Source organism: Syngnathus scovelli, chromosome 3, assembly GCF_024217435.2.
Source record: "Syngnathus scovelli strain Florida chromosome 3, RoL_Ssco_1.2, whole genome shotgun sequence".
Lineage (NCBI taxonomy): Eukaryota > Metazoa > Chordata > Actinopteri > Syngnathiformes > Syngnathidae > Syngnathus > Syngnathus scovelli.
Window position 1 is genome coordinate 12,307,493 of NC_090849.1, and position 18,600 is coordinate 12,326,092.

An 18,600-nucleotide genomic window follows, 5' to 3' on the forward strand; every position below is an offset into this window, starting at 1 on the left:
AGAAATAAAGAGGTGAACTGATCTCAATGTAGCAAACATGGTTAATAATATAACAAGTGTTGTTGATGACGCCAGAGTAGAATTTGTGGTCTCTACACCCAAAAAAAAAGCCATCTAAAATTACCCCCAACAGCTGTCAGATGTAAGAAAACCAGATAGCTATGACAGATATGAACGAGCAGCAGGAGGAGGATGTTTTCTCTAATACATGTAAGGGTCAAGCATCAAAACTAAATCGACTAGAATTTTACTACATTATACTCAAAATCACAAAAGAAGTTCAACGCAGACCTCACAAGAACCAACATCTACCACCAGTACATTCTTGTATATTGTAAGTGAGGGCAGCGTAGGTGTTGAAGTAGCACTGACAAGCGAGCATCTCCATCAATCTCTCATGCTTTGCCAAGGAGCAGTCTCCAACAGCAAGCCTTCGTGTGCCTTTGGAAACAGATTGATCTCTTTGTATGCTGCGCACATGTTTGCCTCATGCCCCCAAAGGCTCTCATTGTCTTCTGTTTGTTTAACATGATGGAATATGCTAATCAGGCAGGCGGCCACATAGATAAAACTCAAACTTGCTGATTGAAATTACTGACAGTTTTCTGTAAGTCCTATGACAGTTTCCTTGCGAAACAAAAACAAGATGTAAAAACAATAAATACCATATTTGAATCATGAGAAGATTCTGGTATGAGTTGATTGCTCTTCGAAAACGGTAGGATATCATACACAAAAGACATACTTTCATGTTGAGAAGCCATTTGGGATTGTATTTCTCTATTTCATAAAAAATAAAGTGAGAAGAACTCAGAGCTGTGAGCATCGGTGGGGTATATACTAGCTTGTGGTGCCTTTGATAAGGTTTATTACACACATAAACCCATGCATGCACACTGAGTTTCTGTAAAATGCCCACGCAAGTGGAAAAAAGGATACATAAACACACGCACACACAAAAACAGAATGGTGTACCCACACACACGTGCCACATGGCTTTGATGTCCTTTGCCTAAACTTTTGATTGGTCCCAACAAGCTTGTTTACACCCTATCATCAGATTAAATTTTCACTGCGTGCCTTCATGGTGTAAATCTGTGCAATGCACATGAGACCTCATCAGGTATGATCGTAAACAACCAGAATTGCAACACTAACACAACCAATACCCAACATACACAGTTCATAGTTTAGCATTTCTCCAGTGGCCTTGCTATAGTAGAAGCATAAGGTGGCATCTGCAGCCCACAGAAGTAGGTCAGCTCCTCCAGGGTGGCACATCCGTATGTGCCATAGACACAAAGTTTGCTGTGTCACTCAGTATGGAGCCAAGAGCGAGGCGGGGTTACACCAAGAGAGGTGGGGGGAGCTGGAGCACCCAGCTGTGGGACCTCTACTTGCTTCTTTGAGTAAGGAAGATGAAGATGTGCAAGTGCCACTAGTTGGACACTCCATAGATTATTATATTTATTTTTGTGCATTTATATATATTGTATTTACATATCTAAGCAACTTCATTGACAAATTACTTTGTGTACTTGGCCAATAAAAATGATTCTGATTGACCACTATTATACTTCTTTTGAAATCCCCCAAAATGCACAAAATTATCTGAAAACATCTTAATATATTGAAAACATATTAGTAAAATCCGCAGACAATTTGCAATTGCTGTTATGTTGTAACTACAGGTTGATGTGTGTTTTGTTTTAGTTCCTCATGGCTTACATTAAGTAGAATCTCATAATGCATTGTTGCCAACGGTAGAAGTAAAGAAGACGAAGAAGGAAACGAAGAGGAAGACCATATAACAGCTAGTGTTTGTAATCTTCACAATCCTTCTCCAAACACTGGCCATTGGCAGATCCCAAGGTGGTCTGACTTAACCATCGATCGAAAACTTGAACTGGTTATTGTTTTGGTACTATTTTAAATGTTTCTGGTGTCATTTTATGTTCTAGTTAGCGCGAAGATAATCTTAGCTTGTGTCCTCGTTGTATACTATTTATTAGAGGTTACATAATTGATTAATCAACAACAAAATGATTATCAAATTAATCGCAGTATAGTTTAACTTAGAACTTGACTTAAATTAGAGCAATTTTTCAACTAGATTGTCCAAATCTGTTGACTTCAGGCTCTCAAAACTAAGAACTGTCTGATTTCTTGAGTCCTTCATGAAAGCAGACACACACACATACACACACACACACACGCACACACACGCACACACATACACACACACACACACATGCAGATTTGACATTCAACAGAGGATTTTTTTTTTCCAATTGTTCATTGGTGTCTCCTCAGCGAGTACACAGAGACTCTCTTATATCGTATATACAGTGTGAGGCCGACAACCCTTAACTGTTTGAACATTCCAAACCAAGCATTCACACCTGCCATGTAATGGTAATTTACTCAACAGTTCTTTCTTTTGCAACAAGCCAGAGGTACACATTGTTCTTCTGCTTCAAATGAGATGACATGAGGTGCCCCCACTTCTGCTATTTCACCACTGGGATAAAGTAGTGGAATCACTTTTTTAAAACCCCAAAATAAGATAAATATGCAGCAAAGCTGGTCTTTGGAAAGAATGAGAGTGACGGTGATGGAAAGTGAGAGTTAAGGGGGTTGAAAAGACGGTGAAGAAAAGAACTGTGGTTGAAGGAAAAAAAAGACGAGAAGGAATATTTGACACTGGCATCATGCTCAAGCTCGACAGTCCGACCAGCAGGGTGTCAGAGCATGCGAGCTGGGTAAGATGGGTTCAATTTCCCCTAAGGCAAGCAGAAAGTACATCTAAAATGTGTGCGTGGCAAAGGGAAAATAGAATGAAATGAATACACCAGAAAGCTGAAGGAAACGTAAGTTTCCAAATATCCAAACATTTGATTCTCCAGAATTAGGTAGGACAACATTAATACTAATGTTGGCTGTTGATCTCAAATCTATCTCGCAAAAATAATGCTACACTATTATTGTCAGCGTAGAATGCACTCCCCTATTGTGGCCCAACAAAGTCTTAGCATAGCTTAAATGTTTTTTGCGGAGTAAATTATTGAAAGTGGTATAAATAAATCCTCTAGATGGGGAGGAAATCTGCAAGATGCTTCAGACTTTTTTCACTAAACCATATTTAATGACAGAAAGGAATAGTGTTTCCAAAAAAAAAAAAATGATGCCCCAAGTTCAAAGTAACTTCAATCAGTGTGCATTTTTCTACTTGATGAATAATTGAGTAACAGCCTGAAAAGCCTTGAGTTCTAGCATTTTTTGTGACGCCTTTTACATGAATAAAAGACTAGTTGGCCTGCAGAGATGTCTGTGTTGCACGGATACTGTAGTAATATGGAAATGACTTACTCCCTATATCTTGGTCTCCTCAATGTTCAGTGTTCTTTGCGCCTGCATATCATTTTGTATGCCTTGCTCTCTGTATTATACCTCCACCTAAATGCATAGTGGCTGTCAGTCTTATCACATCCTCATTTTCTCCTTTAGCCTGTAGCTAATCTGAGAAAAAGGAAAATAATGAAACCCACTCACAGAACGTGGTGGTTCATGGCTGCTAAACTGACAAAAATGCTCAGAAATCCTACAAAGGCAACAATAAGTCAGGATGACAGTTTGCAACGAATAACTGCGTGGTTCACATTTTTGGGTTTGGATCGCTTCAGTGCCTTTGGAAGTCACGAGTTAGCATTCATAGATTCAATTATGAATCTAATTAAATAAATTGAGGTTATCGTGCCCCAAAATTTAAGTAGAACTCAGGAGGCTTTCCAAGAAATGAATCTTCAGCAGACCTTGACAGCCTCTGAATCAGGGGTCATCAACACAGTGGCCTCAAGGGCCACATGAGTTGACTGCAGAATTCTTTTGAATATACGTAGCTCATCAGTGTTGGGACATTGTGATTTCCCAGGAATATTTATAAAATGATCATTTGAAGATGTGGACGCTTGCAGAGATTTGTAGAATTGTGTTGCAGATTGGTATTTACCTGTTCCATTCATTATTTAATTGTTGAACTCATTTACATGATCAGTGTCATTACAAAGATCAACATGTATCCATTCATTTTAGGGAACTGTTTATCCTCCTTAGGTTTGGTATTTATTATATTATTGGCATACTATTCATGCCAAAATATTAAAGGTAAGTTGAGCAAAATTACTATGTAACAGAGAAGTAGCAATTTGGTTGGTGAACCTTGCTCTGAAGAATACATCACGTCCATGATAATTTAATTGACTATTTAACACTTCCAAAGTGGGTCAAGTGTGCCCTCCGAGTTGGGGCTGAAGTTTTACTTCACCTGCAGCAGTTCAAGAATCTTGAGGTCTTGACCACGCAATGGAAAAGAATAGCGCGCAAGATCCATCAATAGATCAGTGCTGCATCACTGTAGTGGACTGTGAATCCTTTCCTAAACCAATTCTCGCCAGTGGTTTTGACCTTTTTATTATGATTGAAATCATAATATCACAGATATATAGATCTGAAATGACTCTTCTTTGTAGGGTGACTGGTGCAGTTTCTCAGCAGAGCTGCTGATCTGCCACATTCGTGACTACAAATGACACTGCAGACAGATACGAGCCAGATCAGATTTTTTTGCTCGTATGCAACCTGTATCTGATTTTTTTTAATGACGGTCTGAACTAAGATTGTGCACGGCAGGACGAACTTACGGAGGGAGGGACAGACAGACGGGGGGGAGATAGATAGACAGACAGACAGACAGACAGACAGGTAGGTAGGTAGGTAGGTAGGTAGGTAGGTAGGTAGGTAGGTAGGTAGGTAGGTAGGTAGGTAGGTAGGTAGGTAGGTAGGTAGGATCTGATATACTGTAGATACATACCATAGATACAGATACGATTGTGTTTTCTACCATTTGTATTGTGAACAATAAAATTGAGCACTGTACTGTTGCATGTCAAACAGCATAATGCAAACAATATAGTAAAATATAACACTACTACTTACGGCTCCAAAAATACTGTACTTGTTTATATCTGCAGGGAAAAAAAGGGATTCAACAAACTGAAACAGAACCACGACAAACCTCTGCTATAATGAGAATAGAGAACATTTTCTCAATTCTGCCCTTATGTTCATATCACAAGGGAGCTATCACACTGCATAATTTCAGACAGAATATATTTTCAATTTCCTCTTCTACTCGAATGAATTTCCTTACACTAAGTGAAACACTTAAAATAATCCGAAGATGTCAAAACTTGATATGGCTACATACTGGAATTGACTGCTTCTTCAATCATGCAGTTTCAGAAGTGTACTACGTAAGTCTAGGTCTCATGGTTGGTTACTGAGGGGTTACTTAAACATTCCAATCAGGACAGCATGTAGAATAAAAAGTCTCCCCTAAATAGGCATACAATGTTTATGAAAAAAATTGAATAAAAAAAGGTCAGTCCCACACCTTGACTTTATTCAGTTCAATTACAGGTTTGGAGAGCAGCAGACTTAAATACAAAGACCGCTTTCCAAACAGTTGCTACAAAAAAAAAAAAAATCGAAACCACAAAATAAATATGGACACATACATTGTATGCATGCTCAAACGTACGCATGCAAGTACTGTCCTCAGAATCATCGTTGGTCACGATGCATTACACTACCACTCTCACAGTGCAGTCATAGGTCAGTAAGTGTGAACAGGAGGGGGCCCAGCGCACAGTCCTGGGGGGAGCCTGTGCAGAAGACGATGGAGGAGGAGATGGTGTTTTGGGTGCTGATAGTCTGTAGTATGTTGGTCAGGAGGTTCAGTACCCAGTTCCCCAGTGACGGACTCAGCCCAAGAATGATCATCTCTTGCTCCGTGATCTGTGGGATGGTGTTGAAGGTGGAGTAGCAGTGCAGTCGAATCTAGCTCCTACTTTGCAGGTGAATAAGTGCTGATGAGATAGATGGCTTTATCAGTGGAGCAGTTCTTCTTGTAGTGGTCTACACGTACTGTTGTGGGTCAACAGTAAAAAGCCCACCTTGCTCACTGCCAGCCAGTACAGCATGTGTTTCGTTATTGCGTCGCTGCAGTACATAGGGTTGTAAGAGATGTGTTGAATATTTTCTAAAATGGCTCATGAAAGTATTTTCCCTCAAGAATTGGTTTAATTTGTTATTGTAAATCACATTATTACACTACAATATGTATCTAAATATTATTGGGGCATTTTATGCTCTCTCAGATTTCTACACTTGTAGTTCTCAAGCCACTTGCTTGAGGCGTATCCCCTACTGTGAGTGTGGTTCTACTCAAGATTTCTTCCATTTAAGAGTTTTTCCGCTTCACTGTTGCCAAGTGCTTGCTCATGTGAGTATTGGTTGGGTTGGTCTAAATACTGTATGTTGAAGTCCAAGATTTGTTCCGTTTAAAAAAAAAGTCCAAATATAATTACTGGTTTGATTTGGCCTTACATAAATAAACATTTATTGAGTGATACTTGCAACACAAACAAACCTCCTGTTTTGTCAAACCTAATCTTTCACATTGACCTTGTACAGTAAACATTGAGCTTTTCATATCCTTAGTACAAAACAGCAAATTTTCATCTCCCGTTTATGCTTAGTTGCAGAAAAAAATTGCGATAAGCATGCATGACGCAGTCTTGAGGGCTCTTGCTGGAGGCTGGTGTAGTTTACGGAAATGCGCCAGGCAAAGGGATTAGATTAAAGTCCAACGTGGAAAGTAATAGCGTGTCAGATTGCTGAGAGGAAACGCCTAATGGTCTATACTTGAATATTTTATGTCTTATTACTGCTCCTTTCTGTTTTCTGCTCAGGACAAGTATGGAGAGAGGCTGCATATTTCATGGCAATAAGAGTTATTATATTAACGAGCAGAGCTCCAAGAGTGTGTATAGGGAGTTATGGTGATTTATGGTTGCTTGTTGGGTTACTGTGACTCTTTCTTCTAAACTGTGGAAATAATGCAAGCCTACTGATCCTGTCATGGTATTGTGTTCCAAAGACAGCAAGCAATTGCAATGCAAATGATACTATCCTATAGCCAACATATGCACTAGCTTAGAAATAATGAGCACAATTCTAGTTTTTAATATACGTTACAAAGCATTCACGTTGCCGCATTCCAACTGATAAATATCGCACAGCATAAAATATTGAATATATGTAAACCAACAGACTGATAACTGACAACTGATAAATATCACACAGCATAAAATATTGAATATGTGTAAACCGACAGACAGCATTTTTGTTTGGAAAATTTGAGTTTTGTCACGTACTTCAACAAATCAAATCATGACAGTTTAGCGAACCAGAGCCATTTCCCCAGACTTCAGCCCTTCCCCTTTGGTATAATGTAAAATGCCCAATTTTGAATTTAACAGGGTTGATAAAGAAATAAACTTCACAACAGTGCAGTAAAATCATGTTTTAGGAATGTGTCATACAATTTCCTTTGGAAAATTGAGCAGTTGGTTCTTTCATGAGTACTTGCGTGTTGTAGAGGCTACGAGCGAATGATTTTCAAGATAAATCAGTCAGTAGAGCAGTCAATAAGATTCAAATTCAATATCTTTGTTTTTTTTAAGTCAATAATGTCAGTGCTCTATGCAGTGCGTCTCAACAGTTATTTAGCCAAGGTACCCATCTACATTAGAAAAATCGAACGTCACACCACCAAATGAAAATGTCATAAAAAGTATGAACACAGGTTGATACACAGGTTTATTGCGCAATACATTCTCTATCTAATGAAAGAGCATTTGATTGTCCTATACCTGCCACTGGCCACAAGATATTTTATACACCAAACTATAAACCCCAAATATTCCACTTCAACGTAATTGCTCTTGGTGTACATATTGTGACTTCATCTCTCTGCAGCCTTTTTATCCTTTTCCCTCATGCTCTTATAAACATAGCTTCTGTGTCTGGTTATCAAGCAGAGTAAATGTTGAGGCCAATGAAAGCGGAATGTAGGGAGAGTCATCACCGGTGATGAGTCATGGATCTTTGAGGACAACCCAGACACATATCATCAGATCTTGCAAGATCCGCCACAGGGCCAGACAATCAAACACCATATCAAAGAGATCCTTCATTCAAGTGTGTGAGAAGAGAGAACTGTGCCAGGACAATTTATGCCTGCTCACAATGCCCCAAGCATCCGGCAGTTCCTACCAGAGAGGAACAAGCACAAGGGGGTCACTAAGGGTAGCCATTTTAAAGATGCGGAGCTGTGTAAGGTTATGGAAGAATCCTTTCACGAGGGCATGAATGTGTGGCAGAGATTCTAGAATAGTGTATTAGACTTTCGAGGAGGAAGGCCAAAATTGGTAATTTGGATTCGGTAGATATCTTTGGTGACAGCAGTCCTCAAAGGTTTGTGACACCCATCATTTACATATGTTTGATTAATAAATAATATTTTACTGACATATTGAGAGAAATTTGATAATTTTGTGCAGTACCACAGACATGCTCTCATGTCATCTAGGTTGGGAATCCCTCTCCTCTCAGACTTTTTGTAAGAAGAGTAAGAATGGCTTGTGGTCAAACAAGCATCTAATCCCTGCCACAATTCTGTCACTTCTCTTATCCTGGAATAGATGAAGAATTTTGCCTCTAAGTACAACCCGAGAGAAAAACAGACAACCTGATAATGATTATTTAATCTTGCAGTGATGATCCTTGAATCTCTTAACAACCAGATAAGGATTTCTTTTTTGCATAGAAATGCATTGTCTTGAAGGGAGATTTTAAGAGGAAAGAGGAGATGAGGCGAGGAGAGGAGGATATCCTGTTCACTGTATGACCTTTGGCTTAGGATATCCTACTGAAAATCTCAGGCTAACACACCCCATTGCCAAGGTCATGTCTCTTCCCCTGCTGCTCCCCCGTGCCAAGGCTTTCAACTGATAAAAGTGCAAAATCAGACTTCTGTAACACCTGCGTCACATGGTGTCATTGTCCTCGCCCTTTAGTAAGAACCTTCCCATGGGAGGGTTTTGCCATTCCATTTAACGCGGTTCCTTCCATTTGAACACCATCTCCTAGCAAAAAAATTGGGGCCATTGTAAAATCACAAAGCCAACCTGTGAAAAGGGTTAGACTTTGATGTTATCTTACTCATGCCCAAAGAATGTAAAATATTTGAAGAAAAAACATTTTAAAAATTACTAAAGTCAATTGATATAAAATACATCTAATTTACTAGTGGCTTTCAAACTTACCCAAGGAAGATTTTCAAAAATGTATATGCTGTAAGGATCATTTTGAAATTTTGTTCAAAGAATAGACATTTAAAACATGTAATGATTAAAAAGGCTTTCCATCTCCTTACATTTGATGTCAAAAATCAATATGAGGCAAGAGAGGGCCTTTCAGCTTTTATTTTTCTAATTGTTTGACTATACCCATTTTGGTTGTATGCAAAACCTCTGGTATGTTTTATGATGAGAAGCAAACTAGCTTCTGGAGTGGCGGGCCAGCCCAACTCAGTGCCAATCCCAAGCCTGATAAAATAGTAGAGAATTGTTCTTGAAAGATTGAAAATCGATACTACCTTGAGCGTCATTGTAATTTAGAGGTTCCACTGGAAAAAACTGCAAAACAGTTTTTGCTTGAAGATTGAACTAGAAACACATTGTTTGACATTGCGATGGGAGTTGTATGAGATGGTAAACAAGCCATGCAATCTCATCACCAGTTTTCCCATTATCGTTATCATTACCTAAGGCCATTGAGTGGCAGTCTTGATGGTCTCACCTAAGACGTGTTTGTAATATACACATGTAATCACATTTCAGGGGTATCTATTTTTTATTTGGGACATCAATGTTTCATTAGGAGAGAGAGAACAGTGTAACCCACAGCTATTGTTGTCTTGGCTCAGCAAAGGTGTTTAGAGAAAGCATCACAATGGAACTTTTCACCTGTGTCTGTCTGGCAGCAGATTTAAGCCAGGATAGCAGATTTATCTTCACATTTGGGTTTTGCTGCTGGGCATTCATTCTTTGTTGCAAGTTTGAAATGTAATCCTCTTAGATATGCAATGTGGCCTCAAAACACCGATAATAAATATGCATGAGTAAACAGCAGACATTGCTTTGTAGCTTTACAACATTCTTTTGTATTTGTATGCAAATAAATGTTATTATAAGTAAATAGCTATGACCAAATACGAGGGGAGAAAGATGAGTGAGCTTATGAGCTGTTGATGCAAGCCCCTTTGTGTGTTATAATGGAGCGAATGAAATTTTGGGTAGGTGGTTAGTGACTGAAGCCTGCTTATAAAAAAAACAACAACATTCTACCTGCAGCAGCTTCACAAAATGTCAAAACAAAAACTGGTGTTTTTTAATCCGCTAATACGTTTGTCAGAAATCATGTTGATTAAAATATACTTCATTAAAAATTCAACAGCAAAACGATTTATATTTGGCTGACTTTGAAATATTGCAGAGGGATAATGGCAAAAGAATGAACAGCAACAAAGAGCTGTTAGATGAAGTGCTGCAGGCGACAGACTGCAACTTTAATGTGTCAGCGAGGTAACCAGCTTCGTTCACTGTGCCCTGCTGCTTGCAGGCTCGCCGTGTGTGCACCATGAATTCAAATCAGGGATGCTTACAGAAGAATGGAGAAATGGCCAGTTATTGCTTAAATTACTGCCTCATCAGAGAATGGTAGATTACACCGCGATTGTTTCATGACTTGATGAATCACGAGAACTATCGCATTCATTATTCTCGCTTATCAAAATTTTCCGTGATGACAAAATGAATAAATAAAGTCCAAAAAATTACATAGGCCACATGGTAGTAAATGTTTAGGACATCTGCCTGACAGTTCTGAAGTTGAGAGTTTGAATCTTGCTGTGGCCTTCCTATGTTGAGGTTGCATGTTCTCCCTATGCTTGTATTAGTTTTCTCCTGGTGCTCAGGCATCCTCCAAATAACATGTATGTTAGGTTAATTAAAGAGTCTAAATTGCCCATAGCTTGATGATTGGTTGTTTGTGTGTTCTGTGATTGACTGGCTACCAGTCCAGGGTGTCCTTTGCATCTCGCCCAAAGTCGGCTATGAAAAGTTCCAGTTCACAAGCGACTGTAATGAGGAAGCACTGCATGCTATCTGGGCTGCAATCAGTAGCATTGTATAAGACTAGAGTGGAAGGAAGTGAACTCAAAAACCACAATGGTGACGCAACTACGACCTTCTTAGACTATTAACTGGAACAGTGTACCTGCATATTAAAACAGCTGGGTCAAAAATAACCCAAATTAGTTTGAATTTAATCCAACTTCTGCATTATTATACAGTAGAACCATCGCAACAGTAATTCATTTGGTTTAGTTGGGTGGGTTGGTTGATTTTATCGCCCAAAGATGAGTTCAATTTTTCACCCAAAAGTTGGATCAAATTAACTACATGTCTGAGTTCAATATTCAATCCCAATGCTTGGTCCCAATGACTACCGTAATTTCTGCACTATAAGGCGCACCTAAAACCTCCAATTTTCTCAAAAGCCGACAGAGCGCCTTATAATCAGGTGTGCCTTATATGTGGACCAATATTGAGCCACTACGTGTCCAAAGTCCGGCCCGCGGGCCAAATGTATATATCTTATATATGGACAAAGTTTTAAAATGGGCCATTCATTGAAGGTGCGTTTTATAATCCGGTGCGCCTTATATGTGGACAAAGTTTTAAAATGGGCCATTCATTGAAGGTGCGCCTTATAATCCGGTGCGCCTTATGGTGCGGAAAATACAGTAATATGAAAATTCATTCATTCATTCATTCATTCATTCATTCATTCATTCATTCATTCATTCATTCATTCATTCATTCATTCATTCATTCATTCATAGTTATGGCCCACCTTGGATCCTATCACAGCCATCACTGGGTGGGAAGCAGGGTACACCATAAACTGGTCGGCCGCCAAATATATGTCAAAATAAGTAACAACAGTAAAATTGAGGTGAGCCTGTCACAGCCTGCCAACACTACAAGTGTCTCACTACAGGCCTTGAGTCGTACAACTAATGTGTGAATGAATGCTTGCATACTGTGACTGTGTATTGAATGAATGAGTGACGGATTAAGGCATTGTTTTGTTGAGATCAAAAGTAACACATCCTCTTGATGAATTCCAGGAAGCTGGGCCTGATAAAGAAGAGAACACAAAGAGTCATGGATGGCACAAGAAGCCAGGAAGGGGTGTAATAACTGACAGGGTAAGGAAGAACAACTATGGAAGCATGGTCAAATGATCAAATCTTTGCCGTGTGATATGCTAAGCAAATAGGAATGCGATACAAAATAAATAACTATGACGGTTATGGAAATACACAAAACGTTGGGATGTTTGGGGTGTTAAATAACAAATAAAAACAGATTTTGCAGTATTTTGCATATTTTTAATGGGAGAAAGGTATGTAGTGTTGGCAGGACAGTCTACCAGTACTCGCACTCTCTTACTACAAAGTCACTCGGTTGTAACACGTGCAGAGTACAGCTTGGCATTGTCTCGCTGATATAAACAGAGACGTTGCTGAAAAGCTCTTTGCTTGGATGGTAGCGTACATTGCTCCAAACCCTTTAGGCATTAGTGTTGCCTTCATGAATGTGGAAGTACCCTTACCAATTGCACGAACACACCCTTATCGCAGCTCCTGTCTTTGGAATTTGGAGTTTATAACAGTAAGGATGGTCATTTCGACGAGATTCATCAAGTCTTCGTAATACTATAAACAGATTCTTTTGTTCAGAGATCTGAACCTCTTTATAGTAAGGATGGTCCTGTTTATAGTAAGGACGGTCAATTTTCCTCTTTGGCCTCGAGGACACGCCGTCTATGATTTCCAAAAACAATTTGAAATGTGGTCTTGTCAGACCACTGTGCACTTTCCAAATTTGCATCTGTGCATTGCCGATGAGTTTAGGTCGAGGGAAGCTGGTGGCGTTTCTGGGTGTTGTTGATATGACTTTTGCTTTGCATAGTAGACATTTAAATGGCTTTTGTAAAGAAAACATCAGTGAATTATTCTGAAGTGTTCCTGTCCTTGCTCTTAAAAGTATAACTGAGCCATTTGGGGATGCTCTTTTTTATATACCAAAACATTACACTTCCATTTCCAATTAATTGTTTACCTCTGGAATGTTTCCTACACTACTTCGCAACAAAAATACATCAGACAAATTATTTTTGATTGCAGGTCGATCTAAGCCTGCTCTTGTGCCTCATGCAGAATTATCTGTCATATTTAATTAGTGACTTCACCATTACGTGTACAAAAACGATCTCAAAAGTAATACACTTCCTAACAAACTGTAAATTTCATAAAATCTTACAGTGGTCACAACTTCTATTTTGATACTGTAACAAAATGATTCTTTCAATTCATTGAAACGATCCCTCATTTTAAGAATTGACCCGGCACTTAAAATGTCACAACCGCCCATGCATATAGAAAATTGGAGAGGTAACATCTCATTTGTTATTCTGCTTAACAACCATGTCAGTGGCTTTTCCCCTCAGCCTGAATGAACCCCAATTATGGAGCGATCTTTTGCACACTATGCATTGCTGATAGTTCTGGTCCAGTCCACAGTGTCCACTGTGTCATTTGCAGATATCCATTGAGGCAAAAGCCTTGCTAACAAGGATGTATTTGGGAAAGGTTTCCATTCCCTGAAAGTCTTTCCAATCTTTGTGAAAGGGAAATCATGTTTTTATTTAAAAAGTGTATGTTGTCTTTATCATGTGCCCTCTTGTTAAGACATCATCAAAAGTTGTTTCTTAACCTAGGTTTGATTGAACTCTCCAATTACAAAGAGTTTGGCAAATCTTCAAAATTAGTAACGCCAGCAATCAGGTTAAGAATCTCTGCTGTTTTTAAGATTTTTAACAACCGTGACCCTAAACAACAATAACAAGGGGGTCAAATCCCCTTCTCATAGAAGCACACAATTTGGGAAAAATTAACTTGCATGTTTTCAAGTGACAATTTCCTTATCACATCATCGGCCAACTCACTTCCAGTTGTACGTTGGGGTAAGTAGACTGATTAATGTGTAATTACCCTCACTGTGTCGTTTTCACCAATCACTGTATAAAAGCTTTTACATTTGCTTCCTCTCATCTCACCTCCGCTCAAGTGAGTGTCCAAGTGACCAATGAGCAGGAATTGCCTCCCCCTGTGTGTTCTGCTTAGAATAAATAAACGTAGGAAACAGCCAGTCCCAGATCCCTGTAATTAGGTCACTATTGCACACACAAGCACACATTGTGATGCTGACTACATCATGTCATGAATTTGTTCTGTAAGAACTGCAGCTGTTTCGACAGGATGTCTGGAGAGAGAATGGCAGACTGAAGCCTTCAGTTTTCTGCGGTGTAGGAGTATGGGCTGGGCAAAAAACAATAGGACTCATTCACCAACACTTCCTAAGCTGCAGTCAAGAAAATGCTTTGTATTTTGTAAAAATAACTTTTCATTCATTCTTATTTATTTGATACTATATCATTTTTATTACACCTACATTGACATCACCTCTTGCACATTGTCATGAGATGTGAGGTGCGTGAAAGATAATAATGGTCAGGTTCGTATGACATGGAGAAGTAATAAAGTGTACCTTCGGCGCTCCCACATTAAAGGAGGCAATATTGTTAAATTGGATGAATATCTGGTGTATAGTATTTGCCACAATAATCCCCCTGGCAATTAATCCCTGGCATCATGTTGGCAACAGCGTTGATGTCAAGTCATTGAATGGGCCGTCCCTTGCACCCATCACTTGCTATTGAGTAATACGCCAGATCACTTGCCTATGACTGGAAATGTCTCTTTTCTTTTTGTAATCGTGAGGTAACCTTAATAAGCTGCTGTAGGGGAAAACAAAAAGGCAGCCCGAGAGGGAGCACTCGTCATTACAGCCTGCTTCCACCTGACGTCTGAAATATCAGATTTATTTATTTACATTCTGCCTGTATTGACGCTGGAAGATGTGAAAATAACTTCCATTTGTCAGAATCTGACCAAGAAAATACAGTGGCCAACAGGGGCAAACATGCTGCAAATGGCCGAAAGTGGCATGCTGCAAACAAACAGAGATGCAAACCAAAATAAGACAAACACACTCATGCAAATTAAAAACACACACAACAGCAAAATAAAAACGCTGAAATTTGCAAACAGCCAAATACTGCAGTTTAGTTAGTTTAGTTAACTTGGCGAAACACAACAAAAGTGCACCAGGACACTAGGGGGCACTACAGGACCAACCCTATGAGACCAGATCTAAAAAGACGCAAGTCGAATATTCGGACTGCCTAATTATTAGATATTGGTACTGGGGGTACCTTTTACTTTATGGTAATGCAATGTCAGGGCACTAACCACCGAGCCATCCCCCTGCCTCATTACCTTATAACCACAGTAGAAAGTACAACCGAGGATGGCATAATTGTCTTCTGTTAAACACTTTTATATTCTGGACCTTTCACCCCCTCTGCCCCAGAAAGATGCTCTGCAACGTGCACATTAATCTATTATTGATCAGCCGATAAACGTGCAACCAATACAATTGTATCCACCGGAGAAATGGGGTGGGGGGTGCTGTGGAGTCCCCACCCCCCTCCCCACGCACACAAACACACTAGTGACGTGGTGCTCTTAAAATCCATGTTATTATTTAAGATAATAATGAAGATTATAATCGGTTCAATTGATTGGGATGATTTGGGACTTTCCCACACCGGTCTTATTTTTCTAAATGAAATAGCCTAAGTTCAAGACGTTGTCCAATACACCCACGTTGCGGCGACTTGTTTTTTTTCGGTCTAGAATTTAGTCTACTTCTTTTCATCAAATTAGCAGACGCGCTAAGAGTGTGGGAGAAAGACCCAGTCAGGCGTAGTGTAAAGTCAAAGTCAAAAGACACAAAGATGCCAAACTAAACCATTGCCCCTGCACAAAAAAGATGATGCGTCCACTTAAAGGCCAAGCACAGTATATTTTATGTCACCAAATTGGCAAGTGACGAGACTTTTGTCAGCAGGAAATTGAAATTATGCCCAACTTTGTGCCGAGCGCGGGAGCACCAGTCTGCCAAAATAGGGCGCCATGTCCTTCAATTAATTTAAAACTGTGCATTTAATCATTGCCACTAGAAGCCGGCTTCCTTCCTATCAACACAAAACGTAAACAATAACACATATATCTATGAGGCCAAAGCAGCAGGCTGACTGGCTGACAGCAATTATTTAGGTCTCAGTCCAAATAGCTGTGTCACAAACTGAGTGAGGCCGACAAAGGAGATAACATGAGAGAGGAGAAATATGGATAAAAGAGAAAAGACTGGAGTTATTGATCAGTGACAGAACTGTTGCCGGAGATAATAAGTGAGCAGTAGAAGAAGAGGGAAAAGGCAAAACTGCGGGGAGGAGAGAAAGAATAAACGGTACAGTTTTGATGGGGAGGCATAAAGTTGAGCTAGTCCAAGTGTGGGAGTAAAAAGGGGTGTCAGAGTAATTGATGCGGTGACAGCCTGAGCATTTATTTTACTGCCGTTGTTTCACAGCGTTTTATAATGGACAGACCTTTCACGTTAGTCAAGTTGCGTCACGCATTAGCAGGCGAGAAGTTGAAAAGCCATTTCAAAGTGGTTTGTGCCGCTTTTTGTCTTAATGTGTTTTTGTAAAACCAAAGGTAAATCTTAAATCTCTGGGTGTGAGTGAATTCAAGTCTGAAGCACAAATGTGTGACATTTTTTATTTTGGGGTGTGTGTGTTTATCCTCTGATATATCCTACAGGATGGGTTATTTCCTAGGCCTTTTCCTAACTGGTCCTATTTTAAACCTTCAAGGAAGGCCGGACAGGAAACCCCCTCCCGTTTTAGAACGGCCCACTCCACACACATATAACACAATTTACATCAGTGTGCCCACAGAGACTTTCCATCCCACATGCTGACAGAACTTTCATACGCACTACTGGTCAACTTCTGTATGACCAATAACGGTGCAAGTGTGAGTGTGAGGAAGATTATAAAGAAAGCTGATGTGTCATTGACAAAAGAATAATATAGGTATAGTAACCCCAATGAGCTGCACCACCCTGATGTCTATGTGTGGTCCTGACTCACCAGTCTTTCTCATACACACACGCACACACACACAGACGGGCATGCATAAAGTGAAAGCCTGGCCAGCTATCCAGAGAAAAACCTCTGACTTCCTTTGCGTCTCCTCGTTTCATTAATGGAGCGTGGCTTTGTTGACCGCCATAATAGCTACAGGACAGGATAGCCACTCTGGACACACAAACTCCATAACACATGCACAAACACACAAACATACACACGCAAACACGATAATCAATGCATGTCTAAATTATCTATCTCAGTCTCATTTTTTAGGTCTAAAACCTCTGGCATTTTATACCTACTTAAGGCTAATTGTTGTAATTGTATGAAATATAATTCGCTTAATATTTTGTCATATGATCCCTCTCAATCAAGGAGGCTGTTCCCAAATCCCACTTGTGTCATTTCTGTGGCAACCCTGTTCTATTATTAGACAGTAGGAACGAAATACACTTGACATTGAAAGTACATTAATATGTTCGTTCATTCATTGACTTGACTATATACTTTTTATTATTTCCATTTAGTTCATGTTGGGCATTTTTCTGTCTGTTTTCCTCTTTTAATTAAATTATTTACTGGCCAGGCAGTGATTACATGGCAATCTTTATTTATGGGCCATTTGACTGGTTTGACACTCCAAACTCAACAAATTATCAAATGCATCCTTTAATAATAATAATAATAATAATAATAATAATAATAATAATAATAATAATAATAATAATAATAATAAAAGATTAGAAAGAGCTTCAAAAACTGTTGGGAGTCATACCGCAAGCCAATATAGTAGTCTGCATTAGCATTTAGTGTTCATTAAGACCTAATTACAATCTTAAAACCTAATTATAATCTTTATATAAACTGGAATAATGTGGACAAAAAAAATACATCCCTGGTGGTGTATGTTTGGAGGGGACATGGACTATATCTCCAAATAAAAACTCTTCACCGTATTTTAGATTGCAACTTATACTGCGAGGCCTGTGAGGATAAGCGCTTCAAATAATGGATGGATGGATGTGTCTTAGATCAAAGGTGAAAGGATTTGCTTGTGGAGAACAATTCCATGCAAGGTCAAAATTCTGCTTTCGCCGTGTGCAAGTGTTCATTAATTTTAAGGATGCAACATACAGTCAGGTGAAGAACGCTTGAGTGATAAGAGGTGTTAGAGAAACTGTTAGAGTTTTGGATTAAAACACTCCTTGTACTATGGGCATATCCCATTAAAATACATTAAAATTTTAAGGAATAATCATCCAATACAGGAGAAGAAATGGTAAATTAGCTAATTATTGCAATCAATCAATTTCTGCAACTCACTGGGACTTCTGCAGCTGTCATAACAGGTAATTGTGTGTGTCCATTGTGAGCAAACAGCTCCAGTTGTCTCAGGTGTCTCTGCTCCTTTTCTCCTTCCACTGGTGTGACGTCTACTTCAAA